Consider the following 11,842-nt stretch of genomic DNA (forward strand, 5'->3'; position numbering starts at 1 on the left):
TAGAGTGGTAGAATTACTTCTTGTGTTTTGCTTGCATTTCTTTTGGACTTTCTCAGAAGAATTGAGGACTCTGATCGCTGCTGACTGAAACTACTGATAGGTTATTTCTCAATTCTATAATAAATCCAGGCCATTCATAGTTTTAAAAATCAGTAGTAGCACAGTGTATTGAGAGTTATTTAGCACAAGGCTGAAAGAATAAAAACAAAGACTTATTTCAGTGCAAATCAACGGAAAAAAACAATTCTGCCTCATTTGCCTCTAAAAGATGTAGGACAATGAAACCCAGAATGTAGAACATGTTAATCTGGTCTGGATTGATTGCCTAAATGTCTGTAAATTAAATGTTTGTCTTTTCAGCAATGTTATTAGAAGCCTATACATCATGTTCCACACCTACTCTAAGTGGCTCCCTTCAAGGAACTCTCAACTCTCAGAAGACAGTATGGAATATTGAAAACAGACTCTCACTAATCTGTCATTTTTCTATTTAATTTATAAAATGGGACAGAGAGAGAACATTGTGGGCTGCGGATTTTGCAGTGCACAGATCAGTCTCAGAAGCATTGACATAAACATCTGAAAGCTTGAATTATGAATATAGACTGATTTGTCAGGCATTCAAAGAAGACAAAACAATAAAAATATATTTTTGGAGACTGAATTGTTTTAAAGCTACCCTCTAGCTTTTCAAAGTGCTGTTCAGTTTCTGAGCACATTACACATTGAAAAAAGGTTTATATATAACCATACCATCTTTGGAACCGCAGTCTTACCAGTTCCATTTTGATGCAAATCCAGGAATTTACCATGGGTTTATAAAATCAATTTCAGTACTGTCGTGGTTGAGATTATATTGTAATCCACATTTTATAGAAGATAACCAAATAAATACTCATCAGCATTGCCAGAAAGTTTTAAAAATTGTTTTGAACAACTGAACTCTTCACAGAGGATTGAAAGCCTTAGTATATCTTGCTTAATAAGGCTGATGCTAGGTAGGACATGTTTTCCTTCATAGTGGTGATGGGAATTAAAGCCATTACATGGGTCAAGTTGGCCTAAATCCTTATGAACAGGAACATGAAGCAGCCAGGCAAAACCAGTCACAGGGGCAAATCTATAGAGAAGGGCTGTAATCTACACCAAGGGCCAATGTTTTTCTTCGGGACAGGGCACATTTACCTTAGTTTGCCAAGTTTTCATTTGTTAAATGAGCATATTTGTAATTCATAATGCAAAGAAAATCCAGTTTAGTACACATGTTCTAGTTCCCTCTCTGATCTTCTTCTAGGAATTGTAGGACTATGTGGAATTATATTCCAATGTACATGTCTGAATCTGATTTGGATATAGATAGCAGCTCCACCTAATATGTTGTTAACATTTTCTCCTTAACATGTGACACAATTGTGTGCAATCAATACCAGCAGCAGACAACAGAGAGAAGCAGAAAAAGCAAGAAGATGGATGGTGTTGAGGCATTTCTTCTCCTTCTCAAGAAAAATCCTTACAGGACTGGTAAATTCTTGTGAACAGTGTGATGTATAGCTAGCATTAACTACTGCAGTGGTGAACACAACAGGGCAGCCCAGTGTTCCCTTTGAATACTGGCACTTCCAAAAGCAGCATAGGATGAGGTTTGGTAAATGCGTTTAGTTCGGGTGAGAGCTATATATGTATACTGTTGGACATGAATGAACTGAGTTGCTAGGTGGACTGTAGCTGTCATGGCAAATGTTGAGAAATCATGATATGTGGAGAAAGTGAATAAGGAAGAGTTATTTACTCTTTCACCTAACACAAGAACCAGGGGTCACCCAATGAAATTAATAGGCAGCTGGTTTAAAACAAATGAAAGGAAATACTTCACACAGTGAACAGTCAACCTATGGAACTCATTGGCAAGGGATGTTGAAGTCTAAAACTATAAAGGTGTTCAAAAAAGAATTCGATAAGGTCATGGAAGATAGGCTATTACCGACGATGGTCAGGCATGCAACCCCAAGCTCTGGGTGTTCCTAGCCACTAACTTCCAAAAGCTGGGAGCATTGGCCATGTCAGAAGACCAGATATTGGGCTAGATGGACCATTGGTTTTGATCCACTATGGCCGTTCTTATGATAGGTCAACTCACTAATCATAGCAAAACCTAATTACTTCACTATTGCTCAATCCCGTGACAAATCTTCTATTGATTTCAATGGGAACAGGTCAGGTCCTCACTGTACATCAAGGGTTCTTTCATCCCCATATGCAACAACTTTGTCTCCTTTTCTTTATGCAGTTGTCCTGTATTACCCAAGCACTAGGTCACCAGGGTATCTCACAAGAGGTCCGCTGAGCTAGCCTTGAGTGCCTCTACAGTGTGGTCACTGACATATTGCTTTTGGAGTACGTGTAACCCTATGGAGGTTTTGTGGCAGAGGGTTCCAAGTGCTTTTCTAGTTTGGAATCCCATTGAAATCAATGGTGTCGAATGGGTTGCAAAGAAGTCAGAGTAGAGCAGCGTAGTGAACTTTGAAAATCCAAAGTACTAGAATCTAACTCAAAACATTCATCCTTGGTAATAATCCTACAAAGGAGCAGCAGCCAAACAAATCTCAGTTTTGTGCTTTTTCTTTCATTACTAGGTAAAAATGAGAAGACTATTTCAAGACCTGAAGGATGAGCTGAACCGCACTTATCAACTAAACCCTTCCATCAGCTACACTGGCATACAGCATAGTGACACCAGCACCTTTAAAACATGTTTTTAGCGTATTACTATCAAGTCACATTGATTTTTTTTCCATTTCCAGACACTTCAGGAGACAAACATAGAAAGACAGCAAACTAGACTATATTAGCATGAATTGTACTGCGAGCCTTGCACAAAAAGGAAAAATCCAGCCAATGCGTTCTCTGCAACAGAATATACAATTGTTTAACATCACTGTTGTAATAGTCAGGTTACTGTGCACAGAACAATATTGGAGTGCCAATGACAGCATTTGTATGGAGACTTCCATAAATCATAATGGAGTGCTAAGGACAAGTGTGCTTTCACTGATGATTTATCAGACCTGGCTCAGAAAGTTGCCTTAATTTATACAACCATCTTACCAGGAATTTACTCTAGGAATTCTTCTTGTTTTATGTACCACACACCTGATTATAGATAGATTAGAAATTAAGAACTGAGGGTAAAATGTTCAAAATCACCTAAACAACTCAGGAGATCATGTCCCGTTTGTTTCCAGAGACTTAAGCTCCTAAGCAATTTGGGAGCCTTTGAAAATTTTATCATACAAAAAAATTAAGTTTAGAGGGAGTTAAGGTAGAGAGTCCATAGCACTAAATCACATTACAGGAATGCTTTAAATTTTCCCAAAACTAAGCACCACAAATGCAGGAAATTCAACATTAAAGTTACATTTAAAAAGTAGTACAAATAGGTTAAGAAATGAAAATACACAGTTAACACAACCTTAACTCGTCCCTGTAGTGACACCATGCAATAACCGTAGGACAATAAATGTTTTCGTTTTTGTGACCTCAGTTCAGCTAAAACTGATTTTTTTTAAGACTTTTTTCCAAACTCGTCTCCCTCATGTCATCACTACAAAGTCAAGATGGGTTGGGAAAAATTATAAAACCCCTATAATCTTTTTTACCCTTACATTACTGATATATACTCACAACCATAACTTCATCTTAATGTACATTTTGTATGAGTTTCGTTAATTTTTAATTACCAAAAATTTCACACATGATCACCAAACAAGGAATCAAAAGAAAATGCTACTACGATATTTCTAATTATTAGAAGATATGCAGTGTCAATCTTTAATCATTTTATTTTAATTTTAACTTTCAAGGTCAGATTTGCTGGCATACCAGAACAGCCTAAAGCATCCAGGACGCATTGGCCATTTAAACTTAATGCTAATTGGCATTACTAGAACAACACAAAACCGATAAAGTGTACTGGTGAATCTGTCTCTTAATTTGCAATTGACTTGTTGCTTTAGAGAGCGGTATTATTGAGATTCATGCTATGTGAAAAGGGGGTGGGTAAAGCACAGTCTGCAAGTCTCAATATCTGTGAAATTTAAAGACTCCTCCTATGCGCCTCAGTTTCCCTGCAGGGGCTGCCTGGGTGCACAATAGAGCTAAGGCAGCAGTGTCATCAGGAGCCTTTCAGGCATTGATACCCAAGCTCGTGTGCCAGCATGGAACCTTCAAAGAGCTGTGAAATTGGGCCAACTAATCTACCAATGAGCACTCCACTCATGTCCAGTCTCCTTCATCCAGAGTCATTACACCCCATAGAACTATTGCATGAAAAATAACATGAGAGAAAGGGGGGTGGGATTGGTGAAATTGCATCTGATGTCACAATGGTCCCAATTAAAAGTTACCTGACTGGTTGAACTGACCCTGTGTGTAGTCTATATAACAATTAGAGTAAAAAAATCCTTAAAATATCTTAATTGCAAACTAATTTCTTGCAATATAGCCTACACACAAGTTTTCAATTAATTTTAACTATATAAAACATTTGAAGAGTTTGTGTGAAGATCATTTGGGACATAGAAGAGAGTGATACAAATGCTAAATTTCTTAAGGGTCCCAGTTTTCAATTAATTTAACTAATTAATTTATTTTCTTGTAATTCTCAGAAAATTCATTCTGTGCTCAAAAGGAAAGTACTGTAAGTGTGAGCAGGCAGGATAATGCTGTGTTTTCCATACATAAAAGACGTTGAATCCTTATTTGAGTCTAAAGCTCAACCTGAATTATGCTTAATTTTTTCTTCCAACTCAGATCAGTAACAACTGAAGAAGAGAGACTGTAAAAAGTAGAAGATACAAAGAAAAAATGAAATCATCTATATATATTATGCAAGTTACAGTCTTACAGTGTTAATATTAGTGTCATAGCCGATCTGATTTTTCTAATACATGGCCTGGATAGGGAAACATGATCAGCACTGCTTTGGGAAAAGTCATTTCTACTCAGTTGGACAATTATTGATTTTAATTGATTCGGCTGATGTGACCCTTTATATGTTCCACTGCACTGCGCTGGGCTGCTAGATTGAGCCCACTAAGGCCTTTTGAAGTGATGAATACATTTTTTTAATGTAGAGTTTATTTGGAATGATTTATCCCAAACTCAAGTGCATTATGATGAACAAGGTGGAATTCCCATTTTTACTGAAATGCAGCTAGGCTTGTAGACATTCTACTGTGGACTTAATCATCCACTTGTATGTCATCCTTTGTCCATTAAACTTTGTTATATTTACAGTACATTCTATTAATAGCCTCAGGTAAAGATGGACTGAGAAGTTGAAATGATAAGAGCTGGAGGCCAAGACCTCTGGGAAACCCTTGCTCAGAGGTTTAGCCGTTAGATGGTATCTTCTGCCTTTCCAAGTAACTGGAAGGAGTCCAACACCATTCTGCTGTGCAAGAAGTGATCGTGAAGATCTAAAGAACTTTTGTCCAATATTCCTGCTCTCACATGTCTACAAGCTGTTCACCAAAATAATAACAAACCGACTCTCACAGAGTCTGGACAAGCAACAGCCCAGAGAACAGGCAGGTTTTCGGAGGAATTTCAGCACATGGACCATATTTTCACTATAATCCCTTTATGTATTGCCTTTGTCGACTATGAAAAAGCATTGGACAGCACAGAGATCAATACAGTGTTGAATGCTCTTGCAGAGCAGGGCATCGACACAAACGATATCAAACTATTAAAGGAAGCAAATTGACGGCACAACTGATACAACCTTATTTGATACTCCCCATCCCAGTTAAGAACGGTGTGAAACAAAGCGACATGGTTTCACCGAAACTCTTCACAGCCTGCATCGAAATAGTAATGAGGCAGATGAATTGGAAGGGTGGAATCAACATCAACAGAGAGCAGTTTTACCATCTTGGATTCATGGGCTATATTGTGTTGATTGCCAAAAATACTATCAAAACTGCAGAAAATGCTGCGGGAACTCAACACAAAAAGCAGCCAAGTCGGACTGAAAATTAACCGCTCCAAAACAAAATGTATACGATCTGATACCTTGCCAAAAGCCCAAATAACAATGAAGGGAGAACAAATAGAAGTGAACAATATGTCTATTTGGGCCAAGGAATTAACATGCGCCACGATCAGGAAGCTGAACTCTCGCGAAGAAAGAACGCACATTGGTGTGCATTCAGTTCTATCAAGGATGTCCTCCAAGGAAAAATCAACAAGGCAACACGTGCCAGCCTCTTCAGCTAAACAGCACAGTAACTCCTCACTTAAAGTCATCCCTGTTAACAGTGTTTCATTGTTATGTTGCTGATCAATTACAGAACACGCTCGTTTAAAGTTGTGCAATTGTTAGTGGGGGAATGGTCCCGCTATTGTGGGGAACTTTCCTGGCTTCTGCACTACCGCGGTGAAGTGGGCTAGCGAAAGGATCTGAGTCCTCGCTCCCACTCCCTTTACCCAGAGGCCTCCCTGCCCTTGAGGGCTCCCCTTCCACTCTCCTGTCTGGCAGAGTCCTCGTAACCCCAACAAGGCTGGGCCTAGGATTGCTGTGCCCAGGATTCCTGGGGGGCTCAACCCCCAACCCTGCTGTGGTCACCTAGGACAGGGGCTAGGGTGTCCCCACTCCGGGGTACCCTCTCTGCACTGGGCACCTCCCTGACCCACTGATTATTCCATACAATTTAAAGCAAATACAAGTTGTTTAATTAACAATTAATCTAAAGAAAAGAACAAGGAAAAATGGGAAAGGTTAAAGGAAAACACATCACCCTGCTCTGTGGCAGGGAACATCACAAACAGTGTCTCTGGACATCAGGGCACTTCGCAGTCTGTTCCTTGTAGGTCCCAGATTTCCTTCTCAGGCCCTGGCTGTGCTGCAGGTATGCTGCGGGTTGGACACTTGCAATGGTGGTGGCCACACACCTCCGTGCTTTGAGTGGTGGGACCTTCTTCCCAGCGTCAGCCCCCCGTCAGGTTAAGGTCCCCCGCCCGGTCTGGCCTACAAGGGCCCTTGGCTAGGGGTGTCTTTCTGTGCTGGGCCCTTTGCCCGAGGTCCCCCTTTGGCTGGTCCCAGTTGCTCACCACACCTGGCTCTGTGGCTGCAGCTCTACTCCCAGCACAGGATCTGCTCTCCCTGCGCTGCGTCTCTGGCTCTGTGGCTGCACCTCTGGCCCCTCTAGATCTGGCACAGTTCTGCTCTCCAGCTCAGCTTGGGCCCCTGCTTTCTCCTTAGCTCGGCCCCACTCAGTCTGACCCAAGCAATTCCAACTCACACGGAGGACGGGACCCACCCTGGCCTCCTGCCATGCTGATTAGCCTGCCTGCCCTGTCAATCAGGCTGACCTGAGCATTGGCCTCTCGCCATTGTTCCTGGGGACTGTCAGTCTCAGGGTCCTGATTTCCCATCGACCTCTCCCCTTTTAGTGCTGGGAGCTAGCCAACCAAAACACCCCCACTGAATGTTAGTAAGGGGCAACGGTCCCCTTACACAATGCTGCCTTATGTCATAACAGATAGTTAAGGGTTAATGCCTCTTTTACCTGTAAAGGGTTAAGAAGTTCACCTAGTCTAGCTAACACCTGACCAGAGGAACCAATGGGGGGATAAGATGTTTCAAAAGGAAGGAGGGAAGTTTCCTTTGTTTAGTTTCAGTTTCAGTTTTGACCGGAGTGGGCAAGCTCCAGAATTCAGCCTCTTATCAAGTAGTGAGTATTAGTGAAGGAAATAAATAGGTTTATGTTTATTTTCTTTGTAACTTGTCTTGGGCATTAGGGAATAATCAAATTGGGTATTTTTTGTGTAACTAAGTTTTTGCCCAGGGGAACATCCTCTGTGATTTGAAGCTGTTGTCTGTGAGAGTAGCTGGTATGCTAATCTCTCCCAGAGGGTTTTCTTTTACCTTTCTTTTCTTTAAGTAAAAGCCTTCTTTTTAAGAACCTGCTTGATTTTTCCTTGTTTAAGATCCAAGGGGGTTGGATCTGGACTCACCTGGAATTGGTAGGGGGAAAGGAGGGGGAATGCTTAATTTCTCCTTGTTTTAAGATCCAAGGGTTTGGATCAGTGTTCACCAGGGAATTGGTGAAGAAGTCTCTCAAGGGTACCCAGGAATGGAGTTAGCACTTGCGAGTGGTGGCAGCAAAACCAGATCTAAGCTGGTAATTCAGTTTAGAGGTTCACATGCAGGCCCCCATCTCTGTACTCTAAAGTCCAGAGTGTGAATGAAATTTAGGACACCTTATAACGTCGTTTGGCAGCCGCCTGCTTTGTCCACTGCTTGCAGGAAGAGCAGCCTGTTACAGCTAGCTGCTGAGGGCTTAGAATCTGGGTGGACCAGCAGCCCCCCCCTTTCAGCTCCCCGCTCCCCTAGGTTCCCTGTGCAGCAGCTGCCCAGCCGGCTATCAATTGCTGGCAGTTCAGATGTCCCTCCGCCCACTGCCATGAGCTTCTCCTGCCCTCTGCCTTGGAGCTGCTCTTGGGAGCCTCCTGCTTGCTGTGCAAGGGGGGGGGCTAATGTCAGGGTTTCCCCCTCTCCCCTGCTCCTGCACCCCACTTACCCCTTCTCCATATAGAGCAGGGTGGGGACACTGATGGAGAGAGACAGAGAGAGCTTGGGGCAGCAGCTGCTGTCTCAACTCCCGATAGACTTAAAAAGAGAATGTACTTACGAGTGGGGTCAGCATACTTAAAGGGGCAATGTGCATATCTCTCTCTCTCTCTCCCACACACAGGGTGTGTGTCTCTGTTTGCCATGCTGTCTCCCCACATTGGTGCTGCCTTGTAGAGTGTGAGGTTACATTAACAACATTTTAACCCTTGAAGGCTCAGCCAAAAGCTAGTTCATCATTTAGCAGTAAGGCATTCCCTGGGGAAATATCTCACTCGCTTCCACCCCCTCAACCAAGCTTCACAATAGTCATCGCTGTGTACAGTATTAAAGTGTTTGTTTAAAATATGGTGTGTGTGTGTATAGTTTTTCCTCTGGTGAAAAAAATTTCCCTGGAACCTAACCCCACCCATTTATATTAATTCTTATGGGGAAATTGGTTTTGCTTTCCAATGTTTCGCGTAAAGTCATATTTTTCAGGAACATAACTACAACGTTAAGCGAGGAATTACTGTACTGCAATGTTGTATGGTAGTGAAACATGGGTGCTGACAGAGGAGCAGCAACTGTTGTCATGGAGAGGGCGATGGAAAGAAGAATTCTGGGAATTTCAATCCACGACCGAGTCCCCAATGAAGAGATCAGACAGCAGAGTGGAGTGCTGAACGTCGTTGTTTAGAGCAGGCATAGTAAAATGCGATAGGCCGGGCATATAGTGAGGCTCACTGACAATCGATGGACTAGCACCTGCACTCTGCCAAACTCCAAAGAGATGGGAAGATGTTACCATGAAAAGACATGGCCGCACTTGGAGAAGGAAGGCCATGATACAAGAAGAATGGAAGACGTGTTGTGATTGGTGCAATCGAGACGAGGGCTGAAGGACCAATCGATCAAGGTGATCAAGGTGAACTTCTAGTAATGAATAGTCTCAGAAATGTGTTTTGGAAATTTAATGAAACATCTATATACAGAAGGAATACTGCTAATGTAATGTGTGGTTTGGTATTTAACTGCATTTCTATTAAATTTTATCTCAAACAAGTTTCTACAGAATTATTTACAGAACATTGTACAGCGATCAGCTATATTACCAACATGTTGTGAAATAAAAATGGATATGACCATTCTTTCAACATAGCTTTCCTGACATAGTTCTCAGGAAATGTTTAACAACAAGACCTGTAAAAATGATTTAGTGTTCAAAGTATTATACAAATTATTTTGACAAAAAATAGTGAGCATATAGTTTTCATTCCTAGTCATGAAAACTATTTATCTTCCAAAGGTTATCTTGATCTGAAGTGATATAACTGCAATGTAGAAGTTTCGTGCCGGGGCTCAACCCTCCTGGGCAGGAGGGGAGCCACACCGACTCACTACTGGTGGAACAAACAACCAGTTAGTTCAGGGCTCAGGCCCTCTGGTGCAGGGGATGAGCAACCGTATAGAGTTAGGGAGCTCAGGCCCTTTGGTGCAGGGGCTGAGCAACAATATAACAGCCAGTTGGGAGGCCCAGGCCCCGGATCAGGGCGGGGCACAAACAGTCACAGCTCAGGCTCTCTGGTGCAGGGGCTGAGCAAACAAGCAGCAAGTTCAGGTAGGGCCCAGGCCCTGGATCAGGGCGGGGCACAAACAGTCACAGCTCAGGCCCTTTGGTGCAGGGGCTGAGCAAACAATATCCCAGTTGGGGTAAGCGCAGGCTCCTACACCTCCTGCAGGGGGGGACCCAGGCCCACCCACTCCACTGCGTTCCAGCCCGGGGCCCTAGCAGCGGCTATCACCTCTGCTGGTCAGTGTGGTATCCTGCCCGAAACACGCCGGGCTCGGGCCAGTCCAGCAACATCGGTTCCTCTGGTCCGGGGCTTGGGGGCAGGTCTGGCAGCTCCTCGGGGAAATCCGGCCACTGAGGCGCCGGCGGCTCCTCCGGGTAACAGCAGGGGCGGAGGGGCTCTGGGGGCTCCTCGCCTTGGTAGTTGGCGCGGGGCAGGTCTGACTGCTCCTCCCAATGACGGGAGCGGACGGGCTCCGGCGACTCCTCCTCGTAGTGGGCTCGGGGTAGCTCAAGCTAGTTAGGGCAACAGCCTCGGGCCTCGGAGGTCTCCCGGCCGCACGTCTGCTCCCTGCGGTGGCTGGGCCTCACTGAGCTCTGGCGGCCAGCTTTTACACTTCCTGTACCGCCCCTTGACTTCCGGGGGGCGGGAACAGGCATTGGTGACTCCGCCCACTTGGGTGTCTGTAAGGGCTCTCCCTCTGCTGGGCAGGAGGGGAGCCACCCCGAGTCACTACATGCAGGTTAGTAACATAAGGGTCCTAAAGTCAATCCAACCCTAACCCTGTCCCTTGACCCATTAAGCCCCACCCCTTGACCCCTCAAACCCCGCCCACTTGTCAAAGGAAGTCCTGCCCCAGAGGGTATTACTTCCGGGGTCAAAACAGCCACATGATTATAAGCAAGGTGCCTTCTGTGACCCACTATAAGAACTCCTCCCACTTCCCTCTACCAATCACCATGGGTTTTGCCCTGATAGGACCTCCCAGAGAGGAGATTTGACCAGTCAGGGTGAGTCCTAGGGCGGGGTGACCTGTTCGGAAGTGGGTCCTGTAACCCCTCTAAGAACTCCTCCCAACACCCTCTGCCAGTCAGAGTGCAGCACCATTACCCCAGAAGTCCAAGCTACGGGCAGAAGAGGCCGTCTCTTACCAAGGACACGTGTTTTAGAAAGTGTGGAAAGGCTGCTGAGAGGAAAGATGGACTCCTTTACCACCCCCGTGAGAACTTCGGACTTTGTTTTAGACCTGAGCACCTTTGGACGTGTGTGGAGAAAGCGCTACATCAGTGACAGTTCCAAGGAGGACCTTTTGACTCAACCGTTGATGGATACGTTGGAATCCAACCCCAAAACCCTTGTGAGGCACCCCGATGAGTGTGACGGCCTCTCATTGTTCAACCCCCTAGAGGTGGAAGGTGATCATGGCTTGGAGGAGTCACCGGCGGGCAAGGTGAACGGAAAAGACGTTGCTCAGGTAAATGAATGATTAAGAAGCGAAGGTCGAGGCAGGGCCAGCTCTAACTTTTTTGCCACCCCAGGCAAAAAAGAAGAGTGCCGCCCCGCCGTACCCCACCCTGTGAGTGACGCACAGCTGAACCCGCCCCGACCAGCGCCGCCGAAATCCCCACACCCCCAGCACCACGCTGCCCGAAGC

The sequence above is a fragment of the Malaclemys terrapin genome, chromosome 3, assembly GCF_027887155.1.
Source record: "Malaclemys terrapin pileata isolate rMalTer1 chromosome 3, rMalTer1.hap1, whole genome shotgun sequence".
Classification (NCBI taxonomy): domain Eukaryota; kingdom Metazoa; phylum Chordata; order Testudines; family Emydidae; genus Malaclemys; species Malaclemys terrapin.